Raw genomic sequence first — 11,934 nt, 5'->3', positions numbered from 1 at the left:
GAAAAAAAAACGTACTTTAATTCTACCGCTGGAGTAGACGTGCGCCAGACCGACACGGCGTTACGAATATTACTGTTGTAGACTTCCAACGAGGTGCATGCTCATACTGAACCGTTGTGCGAATAACTCGTGTTTAAAACATAGTCACTTCCCTGCGAAAAGGAGCCCTTTTAAACATTCGCCATTATCGGCCACGACCTAACAGCAATGAACTCTGCTAGCTCCGACTGCTTTTTTCATAATGCCGCCATGTCTGCTCCGTCTGTTTGCAGATGAGTAGGGGTAGCCCTAGTCCCGTATATTTGTTTTTATGTTTTCATGCGCTAATGCTAAATAAAAACCTATTTCATACTATTATTACTAAATAAATAATGTTGTGCTTTTTATTTAGAGCTGAAAGTGTTACTAACAGCGGTCTAATATATTGTAGAACTTATTAAGGCACCACAGTTTCTTACAACACATGGCGACTCGTCGTGGGGCTTTCTTCTTGTGTGTATCCGTTATTGCAGCGAGTTTTGTAGAGGGACCCGTCTTACATTACCATGAAATAGTTGGTATTCTTGGTCAGATTTATCTGTGGAAAGTGTTACACGTAATGACCAGCACGTTTGAGCGGTTTTTGCGGCTGTACTGGCGGTATCTTGGATTCATCAGTGGTCGAACTACACCGATTTCCTCAGCAATAATTCTTCCATAAAGAGGTAAGTGTTGCATTAATACATTTCAAGTATAAGTGAACGTTTATCCCGAATGTTCGTGGGCTTTATTAAGCATGGTACCGTATTGTATAGTCCTGTATGCGATGTCTATGTATGCGCGAAGTACAGCGCTCGGCGATTGGAATGCGGTAGTCAGCCGGCATGGCGCCTGGCGCTTTCCTACACGACCGTTGGGCGCTGAGGACACTGATATACTACTAGTTAAGGTATATATGAAAGGAAAAGCCCTGCTTCCGCACTGTGACAACGTTTGACTATCAGGCGAAAACCCAGCATTCACTGATGACTCAGAAAAGCACCAGCCGTCATGCGTTTCTGTTGAACATTCCAAGTACACGGATGAATGAATGATTGGATGGATGGATTCTATGAGCGTCCCATTATAACGGGGTGGCGACCTGTGCGCCCAAGCTAAACAAAGAACTTCTTTGTTATTTTTAATTTGGCGTATTGCCTTGTCTAGTTCAATTAAATAAAAGTCCATGAATTCGCAGCCCTTTCGCTAGGTACTCAAAATATGTCTTGTTTTCCATTGCTACCATCCAATAAATCTTTTTCGCCTCTATGACTTTTCACCTTACGTCTTATGTTGTCATATCGCTTACACTGCCGGCTGGCGAGTCTCCTTGTTTTTTCTCCACTGTGAGTCAACACTCATCGTATACAAATACTGGAGCACTTTTTTTGCCCATTTTCCTTAGCCTCTCTTTGAACCTCATTTCACCCTGCGCTTCTGTCACTTCAATCCTTGCCCATCCCATATTGCCCTTTACAGCCTCATTTTTCGTCTTCCCGTGAGTGCCCAACTCGAGGTGTCCCACAGTCCTTTGATGCATATCAAGTCCTGATTGCACCTCTGACTTCATACACACCACTGAGTTCCCAAATGTAAGTCCCTGAACCATTACACCTTTCCACGAACCTCAAAGTACCTCGTACCTATTGTATCCCCATAACGTTCTGTGCTTCATCATTGCAGCATTCCTCTTTCCATTTATGGTGGTGGATTTTCGTGATGCTTTCTGTATCACCCTCAATAATACACTAAGGTACTTGTATTCTCTTACCGTCGGTATTTCCTGGACCTGCATTGATGCGACCGGATTATTGGTATCGTTCATTATTATCAATCTACATTTTGTTACACTAAATCCTAGTTCTACACCTTCACCTTCCCTTCCGCATGTGTCTTAATTTCATGTGCTGTTTTACAAGTTACAATGAGATGTATATCATCGCGGTTATCCGCGAATAAGACAATATCCTTATAACATAAACCTGGAAGCTGCTGCTCTCGAGTCACACTCACCTGTTATTGTGGCATATGGAAACCAGTGTTGTTTCATTCTCACTTATTTCCATCCGCACCATGTATAACATGAATAACAGCTGAGACAGCGGACATTCCTGCCTCAGCCTTTTGCTTATATCAATGTTCTCTTTCCTACTTATTCTTTCTCATTCCATGCAGACTATGATTTCTCGGTGTATCTTCCTCAGAAGCTTATACGGTCATTACGTATGCCAGCTTCTTTCAATATAGTCCTTAAGATTTTCTAATTAACGTTTTGATGCACCCCAGAGATGTCTAGAAAAGCCACGTTTAATAATCTGTTTCATATTCTAATAGATATTTCTCTACACTGTGTAAGAACAAATAGGTTATCCTCTAACGCCTGCCGATTTGGAATACGCTCTGAAGTTGCTCCAAAATACCGTATCTTCTACCCATGTTTATATTTTTTGTTTCATTGCTTGCATTGTCAACCTTTATGATACCGATGTAATGGCCAGTCATCTACGTGAGCAAATGTTATTTTTCTCTGCCTTGCCTTGATAAATTAAGTGCTGCATGGTTTGTGTAAGCACCCCCCAATGCTGTGCAATACGGTCATGTCTAATGGTGCACATCTGCCCATGCAGCAAACAACAGTAAATACGTACAAGTTAACATATTTTAAGTCTATTAAAAGTAGCTTAAAATGTACATTGATAACCGTTTCATGGTTTATCTAGCCAACCAAGTGGGCTGAAGGCACACCTTAAACTGTGCATGTCCTTTGCAAAACGGGCTAAGAGCCATTATGGCTTTTGCTAAAAATGTGTTTGATGTGTTTATTGTTTTACTTTTAACTTACTACGCATAAATATTTCTTTCAGGTGGCGTACAGGAACATGTGCAAACACATTCTACATCCCAAGATATGTTGCTGGAAGCGTTCAATAATTGCTGTTAAGTTTCACCATCATACTACTTTTGCTGGGCACTGTTCACTAGACCAGCAGGTCCTGTGATTGATAAAGTAGGAACCACGTGACATGCAATAGCAGCCAGCTAACATCTGTGCGAGATCTGGCCAGTCTGAATTGTACTCGGTATAAACATTCGTTGAGGGATTTCCAGTTGGAAACAAGATTCTAACTGGAAATTATTCCACGGGGGTGGAGGGGAACGAGCAAGTGGGACCACTTCAAGTGGTTTCACTTGCTGGAAATTTTTGCCTCGGAAAGCAATCATATCGAGTAAAAGTCTTATTTTGTAGCATATGGTGCAATTGCATGGGTCCATGCACCTAAAAATAAATGCCATTTGATATATAAATGTTATCTGTGGAACTGCTGTGGACAACCTATGGATGTTCACTTTTGTGAAAATGGACGTCCTCTAAATATTGTACTAATATTGCCAATATCATATCAATATTGTGTGTGGAACTGCTGTGGACATTCTATGGATGTCCACTCTGTTCAAAATGGACATCCTCTGAATATTTTATAAATAATAAATTAACTTTTGTGGACATCCTCTGAAGATTAAATATCTCATGGTTGATATTTATGGAATGTCCACTGGATGTGAGATGGTTGGCTGGGTAGCAAGGGCGAGAAACGGCTATTAAAATCGACAGTAACAGCCGTCAAATTATACCCTGCTCCTTGATCCATTTGATATTTTTCGGAGTTAAGACGGGAATTCTTAAAGAAACTTAGCACTTTTCCCATTTTGGGCATTTCATTCGTTGCCGCCAACCCTTTGTGTGTGTCTAATAAAGAAGCAAGCTTGATTTTCAAAGGAAGATCGCGTCTGAATACACGACATCCAAATATGAAAGGAAACGCTGTCTTCCTGTATTGCCTAGCCCTTTTACGGACGCGTTGCCATATTTCAGCGTGGCGCAGTGGTAGAGTACTCGCTTGAAGATTGAGAGGTGGCGAGTTCGAATCCGCGTGGTGGAGCTTTTCTTTTTTTTTCAGACGGCTTTTTTTTCTTTTTTTTTATTGCACTAATGCTTTCTATATGACTTTCTTACTAATATATTTCTGTAGGGCACGTACGCACCCCCGTTTTAACGCTGTAGAGCCGTTTTTCCCTTGAGGACCCAGCGCCTCCCAGTAAAACGCCGCTCCAGCGGCCCAGTATCCAGCGCGACGCTGGGCCCATAATCAGGCATAGCACTGGACGCTGGTACCCAGTGGCACTGGGTTTTGCAATAGGGTTGCGTGAAAGGACCCACGATGTCGATAGCAACTTTTTACCAGGTTCTATCGGGAACAGGAACGGGTTGCATTGGCGCTGCAGCTGTGCTCGCAGACTTGTCACAAGACTGGCAAATGACACATGTGCGCACAAGTTCTTCAATGTGACTATCCATGCATGGCCATCAAGAGACTCTCTCAGACGAGCTTTGTTGCGACTAATGCCTGGGTGTGTCTCATGGGGACCAGATCCTTAAAACGACGTGTCATAGTCGCTGGCATGACAATCCTGTCACCCCGGCACAGAATATCATTTCAGCTCGCACATTCAAGTAAGCCAGCAGCTCTTTTGACAAAGATTTCTTGTCAGGCCAAGAAGTAGTAGTGAAATGCTTAACTTGAGAGATAGCCTGGTCGTTCGCACCTGCTTCTTAAATATCTTGCATAGTAACTACCGGAGACAGGAGGCATATGAATTCTTCTTTGGGTACATCGTGGATTAAACTCTGCACGGGCAGCCGGGACAGCGCATGAGCCACGACCTTTCCGCTACCCTTCCTGTATTCCACGGTGTAGTTGTAGCACAGCAACAGTGAGGACCAGTGCGCTATTCTTATTAGACGGTGGCCTGTACTTTTTGTCGAAAGGAGCGTATTTAACGACTCGTAATCTGTACGTAAGATGAAAGGTCTCCCCCGCAGGTAAACGCGCTATCTTCGCCAGCCCAGACGTAGGCAAGAGCTTCACGGTCGCCAACTGAGTATTGCCGTTCATGCCGTTGCAGGGTACGTGAGGCTAACGCGACAGTTTGCAGTGAGGTTCTGTTATCATGATGAAGTACTGCACCAAAGACATGTCCGCAGGCACTAGTCGTAACGTGCACAGGTAAGTGAGGATCGAAGACATGAAGCACTTCGCAATATGTTAGTACGACTTTCAACCGCTCCAAACTGCTCTCTGCTGCCGCAGTCTCAACGAGAAGCGCATGTCCTCGAAGCAAGGCGCGCACTGACCCCACAACGTCAGGAAAATGAGGAATCAACTTGGAGTAGAAACCTACTAGTCGCAGCACCGAACGGAGTTAGTTGATGTTTTTAGGTGATGGCGCCTTGGTTATCGCCTCGATGGATTACCTAAGTGGAAATAACTCTCTAGCGCTGACAACACGACCTAAAAAAGTCATCTCTGCGACGTCAAAAACACATTTGTGATTGCGCCTGAGGCCCACATCAGACTGCCGTTTCAAAACAGCGCGCAAATTCTCCAAATGATTATCAAGGGCGCATCCAACACGATTATGTCGTCGATATACCGGGCGTTCAAAGTTAAGCTTGATGCTTATGTTCAAATTCAGCACTGGGAAGAATGTGAAAACAACCTTTGCAGGTAAGTTATGTGTCCACGAGGACACTAAATGAGCAATAATTATCACTGTCAGACGCCCAATTAACTCAGATTGAATACTGAACTATTTAGCGCTACTGAACGCTGCGAATTTTTTATTGTTCAACAACGCACAGGAAAAATCTCCCACCGGCACCACCTTGGAGGTCAAAGCGTAAGACTGGTTACGCACTACTACTACGACTACGACTACGAGGGACGAACGGGTGCCGCCTTAAGGAGCTTCGCCCCTAAAACGAGCCCTTAAGAGTAAACTTCTTTCCTTCATTCATAGCGAGGGTCTCGTTCTGGCAGACATGATGCCTTCAGGTAGTATGCGAGGGATTATTGGTCAGCTGCCTGCTCGTAAATAGATCACGTGCTACGTGACGCCAAAAAGGCAGAAAAAAGAGTGTTCCACACTCGCCGCCATGGCTGCGACTGGCGCTGACAGACGCTCCTAAGTTTCAATCCACATATATACCCTATAAAGTGGACGGGGAGATGACCGCCGCCGTAGCTCAGTGGTAGAGCATCGGACGCGTTATTCGAAGGTCGCAGGTTCAGTCCCTGCCGGCGGCAGGTTATCTTTTCGTCCACTTTACTTTCTTCGCATTTATATTCTAATTACTACAAATAACACCCCCTATACTTTCCTTGGCATTTCTGACTGTTAGTTCTCATTAACATTGTGTCTAAGAAAGAAAATCACAGCATATCCACGGAGTGAATGATGATGAGTGGGCGAAGCTGCGGAGGTTCATCGGTAAACCGTCAATATTCCGTGAATTCTGCCCAGTACATCATCACCGACGTGAGATCGGGCGCGTTTATACTAAAGGTCCGATGAGTTATGACGACTTGCAGCTCACTTTAATTTTACATGTACGCTGTGAATTTTCACTGTTTAGAAAACCATTGCTTTAGAAAACATCTGGCGTCTTTCGTTAAGCAGCTGGTGTCTTTTCGTTTTGCTTTAGAAAAATCTGGCGTTCTTTCGTTTTGCTTTTACAAAACATCTGGCGTCTTTCGTTGGTTTATTTCATCAATCAACGGCGCTTTGAACAAAATTTTTATTGTTTAATCACGCACAGGAGAAATCTCACCAGGCACTACCTTGGAGGTAAACAATGGCTGCTAATGGGAATGAGAGGCAGAAGAAGTCGGCTTTTAGCTAACACTTACACTTGTACTTCTACTAACGTTTCCTACTGGAACATGCCAATGGCTGCTAATGGGGAATGAGAGACAGAAGAATTCGGCTTTTAGTTTACGCGCACGCTGTGAATTTTTTATTGTTCAACAACGCACAGGAAAAATCTCCCACCGGCACCACCTTGGAGGTCAAAGCGTAAGACTGGTTACGCACTACTACTACGACTATGACTACGAGGGACGAACGGGTGCCGCCTTAAGGAGCTTCGCCCCTAAAAACGAGCCCTTAAGAGTAAACTTCTTTCCTTCATTCATAGCGAGGGTCTCGTTCTGGCAGACATGATGCCTTCAGGTAGTATGCGAGGGATTATTGGTCCGCAGCCTGCTCGTAAATAGATCACGTGCTACGTGACGCCAAAAAGGCAGAAAAAAGAGTGTTCCACACTCGCCGCCATGGCTGCGACTGGCGCTGACTGACACTCCTAAGTTTGAATCCACATATATACCCTATAAAGTGGACGGGGAGATGACCGCTGCCGTAGCTCAGTGGCAGAGCATCGGACGCGTTATTCGAAGGTCGCAGGTTCAGTCCCTGCCGGCGGCAGGTTATCTTTTCGTCCACTTTACTTTCTTCACATTTATATTCTAATTACTACAAATAACACCCCCTATACTTTCCTTGGCATTTCTGACTGTTAGTTCTCATTAATATTGTGTCTAAGAAAGAAAAACGAGCCCTTAAGAGTAAACTTCTTTCCTTCATTCATAGCGAGGGTCTCGTTCTGGCAGACATGATGCCTTCAGGTAGTATGCGAGGGATTATTGGTCAGCTGCCTGCTCGTAAATAGATCACGTGCTACGTGACGCCAAAAAGGCAGAAAAAAGAGTGTTCCACACTCGCCGCCATGGCTGCGACTGGCGCTGACTGACACTCCTAAGTTTCAATCCACATATATACCCTATAAAGTGGACGGGGAGATGACCGCCGCCGTAGCTCAGTGGTAGAGCATCGGACGCGTTATTCGAAGGTCGCAGGTTCGGTCACTGCCGGCGGCAGGTTATCTTTTCGTCCACTTTACTTTCTTCACATTTATATTCTAATTACTACAAATAACACCCCCTATACTTTCCTTGGCATTTCTGACTGTTAGTTCTCATTAACATTCTGTCTAAGAAAGAAAAACGAGCCCTTAAGAGTAAACTTCTTTCCTTCATTCATAGCGAGGGTCTCGTTCTGGCAGACATGATGCCTTCAGGTAGTATGCGAGGGATTATTGGTCAGCTGCCTGCTCGTAAATAGATCACGTGCTACGTGACGTCAAAAAGGCAGAAAAAAGAGTGTTCCACACTCGCCGCCATGGCTGCGACTGGCGCTGACTGACACTCCTAAGTTTCAATCCACATATATACCCTATAAAGTGGACGGGGAGATGACCGCCGCCGTAGCTCAGTGGTAGAGCATCGGACGCGTTATTCGAAGGTCGCAGGTTCGGTCCCTGCCGGCGGCAGGTTATCTTTTCGTCCACTTTACTTTCTTCACATTTATATTCTAATTACTACAAATAACACCCCCTATACTTTCCTTGGCATTTCTGACTGTTAGTTCTCATTAATATTGTGTCTAAGAAAGAAAAACGAGCCCTTAAGAGTAAACTTCTTTCCTTCATTCATAGCGAGGGTCTCGTTCTGGCAGACATGATGCCTTCAGGTAGTATGCGAGGGATTATTGGTCAGCTGTCTGCTCGTAAATAGATCACGTGCTACGTGACGCCAAAAAGGCAGAAAAAAGTGTTCCACACTCGCCGCCATGGCTGCGACTGGCGCTGACTGACACTCCTAAGTTTCAATCCACATATATACCCTATAAAGTGTACGGGGAGATGACCGCCGCCGTAGCTCAGTGGTAGAGCATCGGACGCGTTATTCGAAGGTCGCAGGTTCGGTCCCTGCCGGCGGCAGGTTATCTTTTCGTCCACTTTACTTTCTTCACATTTATATTCTGGATGGATGCTATGAGCGTCCCCTTTATAACGGGGCGGTGACATGTCTGCCACCAGGCTCGAAGGCGAAAAAAAAAGAAAGAAAAAAAAATAAACTTCCTTGTTTCATGTTGTCCTAATGCCTTATCTACATTGATTAAATCTACGTTATTATACCAAAAAAAAGAAATTCACGGTCCATCTCTCTGCCTCTTAAGGCAGAATGACCTTTTTTTTTTCCCAGTTATTTATTTTTGTACTTTATCTCTACTTTTCTGCCACCAATACTCTAACCGTCTCTTACTTATTTCTATCGCGGACGTGTTCAGCTTTCCATTGTTGTCCCTAAACCCAAGGCTTCATGTAGACTCGTGCCCACACGTATACCTGGGTGAATATCGCCACATTCAATCAGTACATGTTCCATCGTTTCCTTAGTTCCCCCGCAGCATGTACATTGTTCTTCTTCGTTACTGAATTTCGTTTTATAACTACGCGTTCTAAGGCAGCCCGACCTTGCTTCAAACAGTAAAGCGCTTCCCCTTGAATTATCATAAAACCTTTCCCTCCTTATTTCGTTTTTTCCTTTTCGGTAGTTACTCAGAACCGGCTTCTTTTCCATCGCTGTCATCCAATAAGTCCTCTCCGCCTCTCTGACTTTCCGCTTAATGCTCCTTGTTGTCATATCGCGCGCACTGCCAGCCGTATATTTACTGGTGAGCCTCCTAGTTCTTTTTCTCCACTGCGTGTCAACGCTTTTTCTATACAAATACCTGAAAACCTTCTCTGCCCATCTACTCTCCTTCATTTTCCTCAGCCTCTCTTCGAATCTCATTTTGCTCTGCGCTTCCCTCACTTCAAAGCCTGTCCATCCCATATCACCCTTTACCGCCTCATTTGTCGTCTTCCCGTGAGCGCCCAACGCGAGGCGGCCCACCGTCCTTTGATTTACATCCATTCCTGATTGCACCTCTGACTTCATGCACACCACTGAGTTCCCAAATGTAAGCCCCGGAACCATCACACCCTTCCACAGCCCTCGAAGCACCTCGTACCTATTGTATCCCCATAAAGCTCTGTGCTTCATAATTGCAGCATTCCTCTTTCCCTTTGCTACCGATGCTTTCTCTTGTACTTCCATATATCTATCCCCCTCATTTACCCATACTCCGAGGTACTTGTACTCGCTTACCCTCGGTATTTTTGGCCCTGTATTAAGACCGTATGGTCTCCGTGATCATTGAATACCATCAATCCACATTTTGTTGCACTAAATCCTAGTCCTAGAGCCTCACACTCCCTTCCGCATATATCTGCCAGTCGCTGTATATCATCTTGACTGTCCGCAAATAAGACAATATCATCAGCATGAAATAGACCAGGAAGCTTCTGCTCAACCATCGCTCCGACCTGTTTGTGTGACAAATTAAATCCAATGTTGCTACCTTCTAGCGCTTTTTCCATCCTCGCCATGTACAGCATGAATAACAGCGAGGACAGAGGGCATCCCTGTCTCAGCCCCTTGCTAATTTCAACGCTGTCCTTACCACTTATTCCTTCCCATTCTATACAAACTGTATTTTCTCGGTATATTTCCTTCAAAAGCTGTACACAGTCGTCACCTATGCCCACTTCCTTCAATATATCCCACAAAATGTCCTGATTAACGTTGTCATACGCCCCGGTGATATCTAGATAAGCTACGTATAAGGGCCTGTTTTCTAGTTTAGATATTTATATACACTGGGTAAGAACAAACAGATTATCGTCTAACAGCCTGTCGATTCGAAATTCATTCTGAAGTTCTCCCAAAATATCATTTTGTTCTACCCACGCTTCTATTTTTAATTTTACTGCCTGCATCGCCAACCTGTATAGCACCGATGTAATTGTTAGCGGTCTATACGAGCGAATGTTATCCTTTTCTCCCTTGCCTTTATAGATTAAGTTCATTCTACTTTTTCGCCAACTGTCTGGTATTTCCCTCTTCTGCAAGCACTTTTCTACGGCTTTCAGCAGTGCTTCTTTAGTGTTATGTCCGAGTTCGTTAATGAGACTGACGGGCACCCCATCTAAGCCCGGAGTAGTGCGCTTAGGAATTTTTCCTTCGGCCTTCTTCCAATTGAAATTCTCTAGTACTACATCTTCGTCGGTTGCACTCCTTTGCGTACTTTTACTCACCGGGGGAATCCCCTGGAGGACCTTTTTAAACGAATCGGCTGTTATCTTTCGGATGTAACCTAGCGCTTCATATCCTTCCAATTTATTTCCTCCTTCATCTACCATATGCTGTTGCATTGTGACAGACTTCCTACCCAGCGCTTTTAGGTGGCTCCAAAATATCCTAGGCGTGGCCTTCTTCTTTTCGCGAATCTCTGTCATCCAGCGTTCACTTTCACCTTTAATTTTTGCCTCGACTAATTTCTGCACAATGGATTTTTGCTCTAAATATATTTCCCATATTTGGTTGACTTCGTCCTGTGGTCGCTTCTCCTTTTTTGCCTGTCTGTGCTCCCGTGATGCCTGACGTCGCATCTCGATTGCTTCCCGGATTTCTTTGTTCCACCAACTTTTTGGCTTTTTCTTTCCTTTCCAACAAATAGTTTTCTTCTCTATTTCCATTTCTTTCGTGATTACATGTAGCAGCTCACTATACTTCCAGTCTTTGCCTGGTAGTTCGTCTACTTTTTCCTCGACTCTTGCGGCTATATTTGTTATTTGTTTGTCATTTAGATACGAGCTGCCAAACTTTGATTCTGTGTTCTTATTTTCAGTTTTATATCCCACTTGTAATATTATGCGTTTATGATCACTACCCAAGCTGTTAATGCCTTCTTCGTCTATTCTCATCTCTCTAAGTTTGTCATATATTCCTTCTGTCATGAGACAGTAATCAATGCTCGATTGCCTGTTTCTGACTTCCCACGTGATCTGCCCCTCACACTTAGGCCCCACGTTAACTATCTCAAGACTATGTTGCTCGCAGAGATCTAGCAATAACTTGCCATTGGTGTCTGAATATCCGTCAAGGTCATGAATGTGAGCGTTCATGTCCCCTAGAAGGATTATCTCGGCATCATGACCAAATTCTTTAATATCGGTGCTTATGCATTTCACTATCTCCAGATTCTTTTCTCTGCAGTTATTCCCCGTCCACAAGTAAGCTACACCTAGCCACGTTTTCTTTCCACCTACTGTGCCCGAAACCCATATGTGCT

The 11,934-nt window shown here is 44.2% G+C and overlaps 1 long non-coding RNA gene across 3 annotated transcripts; it reads left to right on the top strand.

Annotated features, from left to right (window-relative positions):
- Positions 1–522: 522 nt before the first annotated feature.
- Positions 523–2,966, top strand: LOC125756853 (uncharacterized). Of its 3 annotated transcripts, XR_007414806.1 has the most exons (4): positions 523–704; positions 1,498–1,610; positions 1,702–1,771; positions 2,883–2,921. It is a non-coding gene; the product is annotated as an uncharacterized LOC125756853 (long non-coding RNA). The 3 variants fall into 3 exon arrangements; XR_007414804.1 differs by lacking the exon at positions 2,883–2,921 and having other exon boundaries at positions 527–704; positions 1,702–2,741; XR_007414805.1 differs by lacking the exon at positions 1,702–1,771 and having other exon boundaries at positions 528–704; positions 2,883–2,966.
- Positions 2,967–11,934: the final 8,968 nt, after the last annotated feature.

The sequence above is a fragment of the Rhipicephalus sanguineus genome, unplaced genomic scaffold (genome assembly GCF_013339695.2).
Source record: "Rhipicephalus sanguineus isolate Rsan-2018 unplaced genomic scaffold, BIME_Rsan_1.4 Seq975, whole genome shotgun sequence".
Classification (NCBI taxonomy): Eukaryota; Metazoa; Arthropoda; class Arachnida; order Ixodida; family Ixodidae; genus Rhipicephalus; species Rhipicephalus sanguineus.
The sequence above is the reverse complement of the archived record's forward strand: the minus strand, read 5'-3'. Positions and strand labels throughout refer to the sequence as shown.